Consider the following 15474-nt stretch of genomic DNA (forward strand, 5'->3'; position numbering starts at 1 on the left):
TGTTGTTTGGGTCATTTCAAAATGACATGAATAGCCCCCTTCCTTGCTTCCATGCCCCCTCTAGGTGTATAACTCTGAGAGTCCTCTCATTCTGAATCTGTGCTCAACTGGACTGGCTCCAACTTACTGGATGTCAGCAAATGTGACAAAGCAGAGGCTTTAGAAGTGTTTGTGCCCTGGGGCTTGTTTCCTCTTTAAATCCTATGAGCACCATTGGAAGCAGCTCAGCCTAGCCTGGGGAAGAATAACAGGCCTCATGCAGAGATAAGTAGAAGAGCTGTTCCACTCAAGGTGCCCTTTACTCAACTAGCTGACCAACTGCCCGACATGTACCTGAGTCCGAACCATAGACAACTCACCCGCTGAGCTGACATCAGTTATGAGAGTGCAACCTAGATGAACCAAAACCAAAACTAAGTTACCCTGGATCAACCACCTACTGATACACAGAGTTATTAACAAAATACACGGTGGTGCTAAGCTACTCAGCTTTGGATATTTTGTTATAACTTATAGAGCCTACAAACTCAGAAATGGCAGAATTTGTTTTTAATCTCTTTCCTTTTCACTTCATCTTAGCATTTCCTGCCATAAATTTGGTATGTTTCCCTTATCCAAGTTTTGTATTTTTATTATAATAAAAATCATTGTGCATGCTTGTTTTATTAGAGAGAATTTTTAAAATTTATTTAATACAACTAATACATATTAAATTATACATAAATTTTCTTTATATATGTAAACCTGAATTTATATTTTCATTTCTCATCAGATTTTTGGGGTTGGTTCCAACATTAAAATCTATGTATCTACAAAGATTCTTGTGTACTCCTTATAAATATATGAGGGAATTACCTAGAAGTAGTTATTAGCTCGTTTAGTATACATTTTCTCAATTTTACTAGAAATGCCAATTCTTTAAAATATTTAATATGTAAGCATTTTTGCTTCATCCACCTTTTAAGAAATTATTTTCTATACCACTTTGCAAGATATTTACCTACATGCTCTTTTAATAACTTTATGGTTTTCCCTTAAATCCATGTGGAATTGAGTTTTTTGATTTTTTAAAAATAAGATTTCACTCTGTGGCCCAGGCTGGAGTACAGTGGCACAATCTCTGCTCACTGCAACCTTGACTTCCTGGGCTCAAGCCATTCTCTGACTCAGATCTTTAAGTAGCTGGGACTACAGGTGCTCACCACCATGCCTGGCTAATTTTCTTTTAGTTTTAGTAGAAACAAAGTCACACTATGTTGCCCAGGATGGTCTCAAATTTCCGAGCTCAAGTGATCCTCCTGGCTCAGCCTCCCAAAGTGGTGGAATTACAGACTTAAGCCAATGCACCTGGCCTAGGAAAGAAATTATCTTTATGCTATTATTAACCACTTATCTTTTCCACACTGACTTTAAAACTATCTCTATTAAATAATAAAGTTTAAAATATTTAAATATGTGTCTAGCTCTTCTGTTGATTTGTTTTTTACTTTTAAAATCTACTGATTTTAAATTTAGTATCTTTTTTATAAAGAGGACTCTCCTTTTCGTTTAGATGCTTGAAATACATAGTATACAAAATGAGTAAACTTTATTTCTCTTATGTACCTCACATTCTACTACAGAGAGACAAAGTACACTAAAATAAGTAAAGAACAAAGCTTGAGGTATCATGCTACCTGACTTCAAACTATACTACAAGGCTACAGTAACCAAAACGACATGGCATTGGCACCAAAACAGATAGATATATAGACCATTGGAAGAAAAATGGATACCTCAGAAATAATGCTACACATCTACAACCTACTAATCTTTGACAAACCTGACAAAAACAAGCAATGGGGAAAGGATTCCCTATTTAATAAATGGTGTTGGGAAAACTGGGTAGCCATATACAGAAAACTGAAACTGGACCCCTTCCTTACACCTTATATAAAAATAAACTCAAGATGGATTAAACACTTAAACATAAGACCTAAAACCATAAAAACCCTAGAAGAAAACCTATGCAATACCATTCAAAACATAGGCATGGGCAAAGACTTCATGACTAAAACACCAAAAGCAATGGCAACAAAAGCCAAAATTGACAAATGGGATCCAATTAAACAAAAGAGTTTCTGAACAGCAAAAGAAACTATCATCAGAGTGAACAGGCAACCTACAGAATGGAAGGAAATTTTTGCCATCTATCCATCTGACAAATATCCAGAATCTACAAAGAACTTATATTTACAAGAAAAAAAAACAAATAACCCCATCAAAAAATGGGCAAAGTATATGAACAGACACTTTTCAAAAGAAGAAGTTCGGTGGCCAAAAAACATATGAAACAAAGCTCATCATCACTGGTCACTAGAGAAATGCAAATCAAAACCACAATGAGATACCATCTCATTGTGGATGGCGATCATTAAAAAGTCAGGAAACAATAGACTCTGGAGAAGATGTGCAGAAATACAGACATTTTACACTGCTGGTTGGAGTATAAATTAGTTCAACCACTGTGGAAGTGTGGCAACTCCTCAAGGATGTAGAACTAGAAATACCATTTGACCCAGCAATCCCATGACTGGGTACATACCCAAAGTATTATAAATCATTCTACTATAAAGACACATGAACATGTATGTTTGTTGCAGTACTATTCACCATAGCAAACACTGGGAACCAACCTGAATGCCCATCAATGATAGACTGAATAAAGAAAATGTGGCACATATACACATGGAATACTATGCACTCATAAAAATGGACACGTTCATATCCTTTGCAGGGACATGGACAAAGCTGAAAACCATCATTCTCAGCAAACTAATGCAGGAACAGAAAACCAAACGCCACATATTTTCACTCATAAGTGGGTGTTGAACAATGAGAACACATGGACACCAGGAGGGGAACATGACACACTGGGGCCTATCTGGGGTTGGGGGGTTAGAGGAGAGATAGCATTAGTTGAAATTCCTAATGTAGATGATGGGTTGATGAGTGCAGCAAACCACTATGGCGCATGTATACCTATGTAACAAACCTGCATCTTCTATACATGTATAACAGAACTTAAAGTATAACAAAAAGAAAAAAAAGTGAAAAAAAATTTTTTTAAATGCTTTTTATTCATCAATTGAAATAATTTTACGTTTACCTTTATTCTGTTAATGTGATGTACTTGATTTCTATATAGTGAATCAAGAAATATACTCTGGTTTATAACATGTATTTTCTTTATATGAGAACTATTTATGTTCTTTTTATTTGATAAATATATTTCTTATACAAAAATATGAAAAAATATATTTCTTCTATATATTCTGGAAAAATTTCACTTAGTCATACTGTATAATCCTTTAAAGATGCTGCTGAATTTCAGTTGCAGGTGTTTTTTTTGTTTGTTTTTGTTTTTGAGATGGAGTTTCGCTGTTGTTACCCAGACTGGAGTGCAATGGCACGATCTCGGCTCACCGCAATCTCCGCCTTCTGGGTTCAAGCAATTCTCCTGCCTCAGCCTCCTGAGAAGCTGGGGCTACAGGCGCGCACCACCATGCCCGGCTAATTTTTGTCTTTTTAGTAGAGACAGGGTTTCACCTTGTTGACCAGGATGGTCTTGATCTCTTGACTTCGTGATCCACCCACCTCGGCCTCCCAAAGTGCTGGGATTATAGGCGTGAGCCACTGCGCCCAGCAGGTGTTTTCTTAAGAATTTTTACATCGATATTCATAATAGATAGTAATCTGTAGTTTTCTTTGTAGTAGTGCCTTTGTCTCTTTTTGATATCAGGAAAATGCTGGCCTCGCAGTAAATTAGGAAGTGTTTCCTCTTCTTTAATTTTTTGGAAGAGTTTGGTAAGTATTGGTGTTAATTATTCTTTAAATATTGGGTAAAATTTAATGAAGCTATTAGATATGGGGCTTTCTTTGCTAGAAAATTGCTAATTATTGATTCTATCTTCTTACTTGTCACAGACATTTTTCTGATTTTCTATTTCTTCATGATTTATTTTTGGTAGTTTATGTTTTTGGATTTTTTTCATTTAATTTGGATTATCCAATTTGTTGGTATACACTTGTTCATAATACTATCATAATTTTATCTCAAATTATTAATGCTCCACTTTTATTTTTAAATTTAGCTACTTGAGTCATCTTTTTTTAGTCATTTTACTTAAAGATTTGTCAATTTTATTGATCTTTTAAAAAAATTCTTGATTTCATCAATTTCCTACTTGCTTTTCTGTTTTCTATTTTATTTGTTAATGCTGTAATCTTTATTATTTCCTCCCATCTGGTAGTTTTGTGTTTATTTGTTTTGCTCTTTTTAATTTCTTAAAATATAACGTGAAGTTATTGATCTGAGATCTTCTTTTGTATGTAAGCAATTATAATTATAAATGTCCCTCTTATATTAGCACTACTTTTTCTGCATTTGTTAAGTTTTGGAATATTGTGCTTTCATTTTCATTTGTCTCAAAATATTTCCTAATATCCTTTATGATTTCTTACTTGGATCTTTGGTTATTTAAGAGTGTGTTGTTTAATTTCTCCGTATTTGTGAATTTGTGTTTTCCTTTTATTGTTGATTTTCTAATTTCATTCCATTGTGACAAGAAAATATTCTTTGTATGACTTTAGTATTTTTTAATTCATTAAGACTCATTTTGTGGTCTCACATATGGTCTATCCTAAGGAATGTAACACGTCTAGAGAAAAATGTGTTGTTGTGGAACTGTTTTGTATATGTCTTTTAGGTACAATTGATCTATAATATTGTTCAAGTGCTCTATTTCCTAACTGATCTCTTGTCTGTTTTATACATTATTAAAAGTGCGATATTTGAGGATTCTGCTAATATTTTACAGTTAGCTGCTTCTTCCTTCAATTTCTTCAATGTTTGCTTCATGCATATTGAAGCTCTAATGTTTAGTGCATACAAGTTTATAATTGTTACATGTTCTTGGTGAATTGACCCCTTGCCATCTTTACATTTTCTTCTCTGTCTCCTATAAGAGTTATTTGACTAATGTCTGTTTTGTCTGATATTAGTATAGTCATCCCTTCTCTCTTTTAGATGCTATTTCCATGGATTATCTTTTTTTCTTTTCACTTTTAACCTATGCAGATACTTAGATCTAAAGTCTCTAATAAACAGTATTTTGTAGGAACCTGTTTTTGATGTTTTAAAATTATTTTTTCGGCCGGGCGTGGTGGCTCATGCCTGTAATCCCTGCACTTTGGGAGGCCGAGGCGGGTGGATCACGAGGTCAAGAGATCAAGACCATACGGGTCAACATGGTGAAACCCCGTCTCTACTAAAAAGACAAAAAATTAGCTGGGCATGGTGGTGCGTGCCTGTAATCCCAGCTACTCAGGAGGCTGAGGCAGGAGAATTGCCTGAACTCAGGAGGCAGAGGTTGCGGTGAGCTGAGATCGTGCCATTGCACTCCAGCCTGGGTAACAAGAGTGAAACTCCTTCTCAAAAACAAAAGACAAAAATAAAATTATTTTTTCATTCTGACAATGTAGGTCTCTCTACCGGGCAGTTTATTTCATTCAAAGTAATTTTCTGATAAAAAGTGTTTATTATTGTAATTTTATATATGTTTTGTGTATATTTTATAACTATTTCCCCTCACTTAATTTATTACTTCCTTCCTTTGTGTATATTTGATTTTTCTTGTCATAACGTATTTTAATTCTCTTCTAATTCCTTTTAGTGAATATGCTGTAGATATTTACTTTATGATTACCATGGAAATTAAATATAATATCTTAAAGTTTTAATAATCTATTTCAAATTGATAACAACATAACTTCAGTTGCATAAAAAACTCAGCTCCCTAGAGCCCAACCCATCTCATTCTATGTTATTTATCTTGCAAATTAAATATTTATACATTTTATACTTATTAAAATAGATTTATAATTATTTCTGATTTATATGCTTTTGTTTTATTCTGCTTATGGAACAAGATAAGAAGTTACACACGAAATTACAATAATACTTGCTTTTATATTTACCCTTATTAAAGAACATTTAAGGGAGGAGGAGCAAGATGGCTGAATAGAAGCATTCACTGACTGCCATTTCTACAAGGACACCAAACGAAACAAATATGCACACGAAAAGCACCTTCATAAGAAAGAAATATCAGGTGAGTGATCAGAGTACCTAGTATTAACTTCACATCACAGAAAAAGGCACTGAAGAGGGTAGGATAAAAACAGATTTGAATTGCCAACTCTACTCCTCCCCCATCTCCTGGCAGTGGCCCTGTGATCTTATACTGGGAAAACCTAAAAACCAAATAACTACTTGAACTGATAAACAAATTCAGTAAACTTGTAGAATACAAAATCAACATACAAAAATCAGTAGTATTTTTATTTCCCAACAGCATACAAAAAGAAATCAAGAAATTCATTATAATTGATTGAAAGAAATCAAGTAATTGATTATATTGTAAATCCCATTTACTCTAGCTACAAATAAATAAAACAAGACTTAATGTAACCAAAAAGGTGAAAGATCTCTGCAATAACAACTATAAAACATTGATGAAAGATATTGAAGAGGATACAAAAGAAAGGAAAGATATGCCATGTTTATGAATTGCAAGAATAAAAATTGTTAAAATATCCATACTACCTAAGGCAATTTACAGATTCAGAGCAATCCCTATCAAAATATTAATGGTAATTTTTTACAGAAATAGAGGGAAAAAAACCTTAAAATTTATATAGTACCACATAAGACCAAGAATAGCCAAGACATTCTGAGCAAGAAAGAACTAAATTGGAGGAATTACATTACCTGACTTGAAATTATACAACATTATAGTAACCAAAACAGCATGGTACTGGTACAAAACCAGACACATAGACCAATAAAACAGAACAGAGAACCCAGAAAGAAATCCATACATCTACAAGAAACTAATTTTTTTATGTTTTATTTTTTTGGAGACAAAGTCTCACTCTGTTGCCCAGGTTGGAATGCAGTGGTGCAATCTCTGCTCACTGCAACTTCCACCCCCTGGGCACAAGCTGTTCTGCCTCCGCCTCAGGAGTAGCTGGGATTACAGGCATGCACCACCACACACAGCTGTTTTTTATTTTTAGTAGAAATGGGTTTTCACCTTGCTGGCCAGGCTGGTCTCAAATTCCTGGCCTCAAGTGATCTACTTGCTTCAGCCTCCCAAACTGCTTGGATTACAGGCTTGAGCCATTGTGCCTAGCCCTGTCTTTGACTTGATAGTTTATTACAATGTATCTCAGTGTAGGTCTCTTTGAAATTATTATACTTGGTATTTATAGAGATTTTTGATTTCCATATACACAATGTTCCACAAATTTGGGAAATGTTCAGTCATAATTTCTTCGGATAAGCTTTTTGATCCCTCTTTTTTCCTTTCTTTTCTCCGTCTAAAGCTCCCACAATGTGTATGTCACTTTTCTTTATGGTGTCTGAAAGTCTCTCAGGCTCTGTTCACTCTTTCCTGTGCATTTTTTCTTTTTTGTCTTCTCAGACTCAAATGGCCTATCTTTAAGTTTGCTCATTCTTTTCTTCTATTTGTTGAGTCTGCTGTTTAACTCCTCGAGTCAAATTTTAAATCAAATTATTGTATTTTTCTGCTCCAGAGTTTCTGTTTGATTTCTTTTATAATTTGTATTTCTTTGTTGATATTCTTATTTTGTTTATATATTATTTACTTGATGTTCTTTTTTGTCTGTGTTTTTCTTTAGCTCTTAGAGAATATTTAGGGCAGTTGTTTTAAAGTTCTTATCAAGTTAAATGCCTATTTCTTTAAGGATAGTTTCCGGATTGTTATTTGGTCCTTTAAATGTGCCATATTTTCCTGTTTCTTTGTATGCTTTGTGATTATGTGTTAAAGATTTGCCATTTGTAGGGAAAAAAGCCACCTATAAAAGCCTTCATATACCAGCTTCATACAGTGGAATACCTTCAGTAATTACCGTGGCATATTTGAAACATTGAGGTGACCCCAAGGTGAAAGCTTAAATTCTTCTTAGGCCTTTTTCTGGGCATATATTTTCTCTCAGTGTTTGTGGTGGGGGCTTTGAGCTTATTTTTTTTTTTCTCTGTATACCTGTCGGTGCATAGTTGTTTTTTTCCCAAAATAGTTTCATCCCAGGTTTTTCTCAAGGTTTTATATGTTCTATTGAATTTGTCTCCCTATAATTCCTTGCCAAATGCATCCATGGGTTTGCACTTCCCCTGAAGCTTTCACTGGTGTGCCAATGCCTTCAGTAGCTTTTTACAACCTGAAATCTGAGCTATGACACTTTTCCCTGTCTATGCTCTTTTTCAAGCAATACAGACATCAAGTCCTTAGGCAGTCCACAGACAGGTTAAAACACTGTAAATCAAGTCCAGTCTACTTCCTCCATCTGAGGAATGGGATCAAGAACTGGGCCACTTGCAACTTGAAGGTGCCAGGGAAGGTGTGGGAAAAGGAGAAGTGAAAATGCTATGAAATTTTCTACCATTTTAAATGTGAGTTTTTTTCTAACTGAATATTTACTTAGTTTCTGTAGGTATTTGGTTGTTTTCCAGAGATCTTATAAAATAATTTTAGCCAGTTTCTAATGTTTGTACTTTAATGTTTCCATGGGAATGAGGGCCTGGAGCTTCGTAGTCTGCCATCTTGCTGATGTCACCCTCTCTCTCTAATTAATTTGTTCTCTCATTCTTATGGAAGACTATTTCACACTTCTCCTTTCCAAATTTTCAACACCATGTTTCATGCCTCACTCAGAGTAACAAATAGTTCACAGCCCAGCACGAGTTTAAGGATCTCATTTTGAGTAGTACTGCTCTAAATGCCTGAGTATGACATGTATATTGTCTGGGGTATACTGTGTGCTATGGCCTGAATTGCCATATCTTCACGAAATTCATGTGTTGAAATTATAACCCCAGAATTGATGGACTAGGAGGTATGACTTTTGGGAGAGTATTAGTTAATGGCAGTGAAGCCTTCATAAATGGAATTAGTGCCCTAATGAAAGACACTCCAGAGAGCCCCTCTTTCCTTACACCACATACGGATGCAGCAAGAGGACCCCCACCTATAAATCCTGACAAAGGCCCTCACCAGATACCAATTCTGCTAGTGCATTGACTTTGGACTTCCCTGCCTTCAGAACTGTGAGAAATGTCTGCTGTCTGTAAGCTACCCAGTGTTTGGTATTTTGTTATAGCAGCCTGAATGCTCTAAGACACCATGGCAATGTAAATTACAACTTACTGCATTTTGTACCTTTTTTCACTAAACAAGAGGAATAACACTGGATTATCCTTCTCCTGGATTTTGGATTTAAAACATACTTCATTTGGAAATATTGCTTCAGAATATTTATTGAGTCATCCATAGACTGCCAGAGAAGTGGTCTTCCTTTTCTCCTTCTCCTTCTCCTTCTCCTTCTCCTTCTCCTCCTTCTCCTTCTCCTTCTCTTCTCCTTCTCCTTCTCCTTCTCTTCTCCTTCTCCTTCTCCTTCTCCTTCTCTTCTCCTTCTCCTTCTCTTCTCCTTCTCCTTCTCTTCTCCTTCTCCTTCTCTTCTCCTTCTCCTTCTCCTTCGCTTCTCCTTCTCCTTCTCTTCTCCTTCTCCTTCTCCTTCTCTTTCGTTTTCTTCTTCTTTTGTAGGTTCAGAGTGCAATGTATGCTGTTCTGTCCCTTGGGTCATACAATCCAAGTGCTAGAAAACCTGTGGTGATTAAGAATGTATGAAATTTTTAGGAGACTCCAATGGAAGGGAGAGAGCACATACGGTCTGGAGCAAAAACATGACTTTTTAAAATAGATAACTACTTTGCCCTTGAAAAGCAGCTTATAGCAAGATACTAGGCCATGATGAAGACTGAACACCTGATTGCAGAAAAAACAAATAACTGTGGCCTGCAGTGGCAGAGGAATGAGAGTGCAAGGCCAAATACGGAGACACATTTCACACATTTCTCAAGTTATACTGGCTTGTATCCCATCAGGCAAAGTTATACAACTAACCTAAAGTCATTCTGCTCTCTGAGGCCAATCAAGTCACACAACCATGTTAAACATCAACAGACTTAGAATGTATGCCTCTTCCATGGAGGTAGAGGGCAAGAGTGAATATTTTTGAAGAATAATGTAATCTAACATAAGTACCGAATTATAAAGTTATGCAGTCTGAGCAGAAATTCATCACGGAAGAGAGCTGGTACATTTGGGACCAAGCTCAAACAGATCTAGGGAGCACAAGTGCATTACGTAAGCAGAGGGTGTTTGCATTTTATATCCTACCTCTGTTCTCCCAAACCACACTCACAACCTCTTTGTGGTGTGAGAAGACTGCTATGACCAATTCACAGAAAATAAAATAATTTTGACTTGATTCCAAGATATGCCAGTGTGAAATGTTGGCATTAACAGGAAAAGGACCCCTATCCTGAGGTTTCAAAGGCAGGATGCTTAGTAATAAAGGGAAATTCTCTTGTGGTAGAATCAGTCATCCATCTTGCCTAGAGGAAGAGATGACCAGAAGAAAATATTTAGACTGACTCCTGGACAAATGGCTTAGCTGATTAGTCAGACTTGAAAGATAAGATACTAGAAGAGAATAAAAAAGGAGATCTGCAAAATAAATATGTGAATGGACCTCTGGGAGTGGAGGTGAAGGTAGAAATCTTTTTGTTTTCTACCAATGCCCAGTAGCAAGTATCCACTGTAGAGCAGCTGCTGAGCAACCGGAAGGGGTGGAGACTTTCTCCGGTGGACGTCAGCCAGCCTCTTTCCTCATTCGTTGTGATGCACAGGGGCAGAGAAGGAGCCTGGGAATAGATCAAACATATGAGTTTGCCTTTATTAAGGCCTGTCTTGCTACAACCTCTGACAACAGCAGAAATGGATGTGTGACACTGCGTCTCTGGGGGGACCTAACACCTAACACGTAGCAGGGAATGAATCCATTGTACTGTCTTCATCTTACAGAAGCATAAATTCACCTTTATTAAAATAGATATAAATATCTATATATGTCTCTATCATCACCACCAGCCAAGGCTTACAGAATACCTTGTGCAGAGGCATGGTATTACACAAAGGTGCTACATATCAAAGGACACAGCAAAGCACAGCTGAGAGTAGTTTCATCATCGTAAGTTTCCCTAGTCTTATCTATCCTATCACCCAAAAGCAGCCAGTCTGAAATAACACCGCAATAGCCCATTGAAGACTCAACTAAGGTACTGCAAGTATGGCTGATATTTTCCAGGATTTGATATGTGTAAAGCCAGTCAGCAATATATGGCTCTGTATCTCCAGTTGCCATAATTACCGGACACAGGAAATCAGAGTTGGAAACAGGAATGCCTCCTCTCACTATCATACCTGTGGGTTAGTTGTAGAATTTTTGCTTTCTGTCTCATTTCAGCTATGCTGATCAGAAGTCCTGCTCACAGCATGTGGAGAATTGAAGAGTTTTGCCAGGGGCTATATTAAATGTTCCACTAACAAGGTGTAACTGTCACCTTGCTAATTTGGGCTTCTCATGTTGGTGGACAAACGGGAAGAAAAACGTTCTGTAACAGGTAGGGTTAACTGATCTTGTTTACACGAGGAGCTATAATTGGCACTATTTAATAGGGATAAATGAGTATGGCTACATTGTTGGAAAAGTAACTCTCAGAACAACTGTGCCTGATAATAGCTGCCAATGAGCAAATATAACAATCCAACCCCAACAAGTATGGGGAAACTAATGGCTTAGATCCCTGGGGGATCAGAGTCTGGATCACTCTACCCTGCATTCATCTCTGGCCAGCCTGATAGTCCAAGAGTGAGAAAAATCGAAGATTTCTGGAACAGAAGAGAGATGATGGACAGCAATTGTAGGCTTGGGACCAGGTGCAGCAGGGCTTAGTCCACTTTCTATCATTCACCCTGTTTGCTGTGTATGCGCTTTAGGAGTTCACAATTGGCTAAAACCTTAAAGCGGATTCTAAGTGCTTGGACTTGTGCCCCTACTCCCCACTCCTTGGGGAAAATGCAAAGGTGTCATTTTCTTACAACACATACACACACTCGTGTGCAAAACAGAAGTCCTATATTGCAGGAAGGAAGTTGAATGTAATGGGTAGACCAATGCCTGCCTCTATTTCTGCCCTGCTGTCCAGCTCTGTTCTTTGATCTCGGTCACATAGCTTATAGATCCTTTCTGTGCATCTAAATGTTGATAAAAACCCTACACCGCATTAGAATCTCACATCCCTGGGCCACTAAAAAAGTCAGAAGATGCAACTCAGGATTCCAGGAGATTTCGTGTTATTTATTTGGCAAACTTTAACCAATAAAAACAGAAAACAGTATGAAGTTGAGAAAATAAATTCCCCCCACTCCTCTTTCCCATTTTAGGTGGCATCTAAGAAAAACCCACGTGCTGAGCAGCAGCAGATGCTGAGAGACCTGCTTTGTTTTTTCCTTCCTGGACACACTGAGAAGCAGTAGCCAATGTGGTAAAGCATCACGATGTTTTTCTTTTGTTTTGTTTTTATATTTTTTATTGACTTATTTTTGCTTTTATTTATTTTGTTTTTTTAATTGCATTTTAGCTTTTGGAATACATGTGAAGAATGTGCAAGATTGTTGCATAGGTACACACATGGCAGTGTGATTTGCTGCCTTCCTCCCCATCACCTATATCTGGCATTTCTCCCCATGTTGTACTTTACTTTTTCTTCATTCTTGCTACTGTGGGTCTTCACCACCCAAATGAAGCATCAGCAGGTTACGGTTTCCAAGAAATCCTTTCTAGGAGGTGAGCCTTCATCTGAACACATGCTTTCATTCTAACTGCCTCTCTCAACAAGTAGATTACCCCTATTTCTATTTGAAGGAAGCCTCTCCTTCCTGGTAAAATCCATCCCCATTTTTTTTCCACTTTGGTTCAAGTCTTTGTCTTGCAATTGTTTCCACTTTCTCCTGCATTGTAATTTTTTCCCTCTCTACTGGACCATTCCCATCAGAGCACAAAGGTGCTGCAATATTTCCCGTCTTTAAAAATCAATCTCTTGTCCTCACCTCCTCCAGCTACTACTAGTTTCTCAGGTATCCTTTATAGCAACATTTAAGTAACACTCTTATCTCTACTTTCTCTTCATCTATGATTTCCCTCACACATGCCAAGATTTGTCCTCATCACTTCACTCATTAAAATTGCACACGTCAATGTCCTTGCTCTCAAAAAAATCATTTCCCTCCCAAATGTGTCCGTCAAGTTGCAGTGGTAAAATCACTGCACATTTTGGCAGCATTTAATGCAGTTGATCCCAGCTTCTTTTGAAATGCATTCTTCATTTGGGTCCCGGGATACCACCTCTCTTTTCCCATCTTGCCTTAATGGAAACTCATTCTCATTGCCTCTTGGTCAGTTAATCCCTTGTTTCTCATGTTTAAATGTTGGATTTCAGACCCTTTCTCTTCTCCAGCTCTAATTTCTTCTTAGGTATTCTTTTTTTCCAACTCCAGCTTTAAATCCGTTTGTATTCTGATGACTGCCAAATTTCTGTTTCCAGTCCCAATCTATCCCCTAAGCTTTTTATACTTCCATAATAACTGTCTACTCGACATCCATCTGAATATTCAAGAGTAACTTCAAGTGAGACATACATGTATGTGTACACACACACACACCCAAACACACACACAAACACAGAGGCACATACTCTTTTGCTCATCTTCAGGACAGTGCACTACCCTTCTTCCAGTAGCTCTCAAATGAAACTTAAGAGGCATTTTGATTACTCTTTCTCTGTCACATTCTTCTATCACATCAGTAAATCCCATCAGCATTCTTACCAATAAATCCTAGGTCCAAATGTTCTTCATGGTCTCCACTGATAGCACCTAAGAGGAGCCACCAAAATGTCTAGCCAGGATGACTGCAATAATTTTCCTTTCTTTTCTTTTCCCTTCCTTCCTTCCATCTTCATTTCTTCCTTTCACTCTCTTTTCCTTTCTTTCTCTTTTCTTTTTCTGTTTTCTTTCTTTCCTTTTTCTACTCTGTTGCTCAGGCTGCAGCACTATGGTGTGATCTCACCCCACTGCAACCTCGACCTCCCAGGATCCTCCCACCTCAGCCTCCATAGTGTCTGGGACTACAGGTGTGTGCCACCATGCCCGGCTAATTTTTGTATGTTTTGTAGAGATGTTGCTGGGGGACTGGTCTTGAACATCTGAGCTCAAGTGATCTGTCTGCCCATCTTGACCTTCCAAAATGCTGGGATTACAGGAGTAAGCTTCCATGCCCAGCCAATTTTCTAACAGTTCTCCCTTTCTCTTCTTTACTTCCTTCCTTCTGTGTTCTGTCCATTTCCCTTCATTCCTTCTCTCTTCCTTTTCCTTTACTATTTCTTCCTCCCTCCTTTCCTCCCTCCCTCCTTCCTTCCCTTCCACCTTCCTCCCTCCCTCCCTCTCTCTCCCTCTCTTTGTCTTTCCTATTTTTCTTTCCTTTGCAATTAATTCCTCACATAACAATCAACCATATTTCTTCAAAAATAAAAATTAGATTATCTTATTCCCCGTTCACAAGCTTGCAGTGATTTTACGTCCCACTTTGAAAATAAATCTAAGTTTTTACCAGGCTTATAAGAGCCTGCGTAATCAGACTTCTGGCTACCTTTGCCATTTAATCTCCCCCCTTTCATAGCTTGAGCTTGATCTCCTTGCAGTTGCTCCAGCTCCCAAGCGTGTGCCTACCTCAGGAACTTTGCACTTTCTATTTTGGCTGTCAGGACTTCTGTGCCTTAAGATCTTTAGGACTTGCTTCTTTGCAACATTCGTGTCTCTCTGCAGTCTTTCTCCTGCTCTATGTTGCTGTAGCACTATCACCAGCTGACAACATATTGCATGTTCACTTGCATAATTTCTGTCTCCTCCACTGGAAAACGAGGTCCCTGAGTATTAGGATAATGTTTTCTTTATCATCTCTCTCCTCCAGCACTTAAAAGAGTACTTGGCTCATGGTTGGCATCAGTAAGTGTTTGTTGAATGAATAGATGACTAAATGAAATGACTTAATTGTTCTTTACGAATAACACAGACATTCATTTCTAGGTTTATTTATTTATTTACACCACCTGTTCTTTTTTGTATGCTAATATCTTCTTACCTTAGGAATTGTAGGTTGCTCCCAATTGCTGTATATATTTACTTTAAATATGGCAATGTTGGATTTTCTAGTATGTTTAATGTTTTGGATTATGAACTCGTTTTCCCAGGCCCTTTCTGCTGTGAGTGCTCTGTGTATTCTGTGGGCTGTGGAGGCATCTGCAAGAGGTGATTCCTTGTTGCCTTTGCCAAATTGTTACTCATTTTACAGGTTCCAGACTAAATGTATTTAACACAAAAGGTTAGGCCTTATGTCCTAGCATAGTTCAGACTAGTGTCTCTGATTACTTGCCACAGAATTATTTCCTCC

This window comes from Callithrix jacchus, chromosome 10, assembly GCF_049354715.1.
Source record: "Callithrix jacchus isolate 240 chromosome 10, calJac240_pri, whole genome shotgun sequence".
Lineage (NCBI taxonomy): Eukaryota > Metazoa > Chordata > Mammalia > Primates > Cebidae > Callithrix > Callithrix jacchus.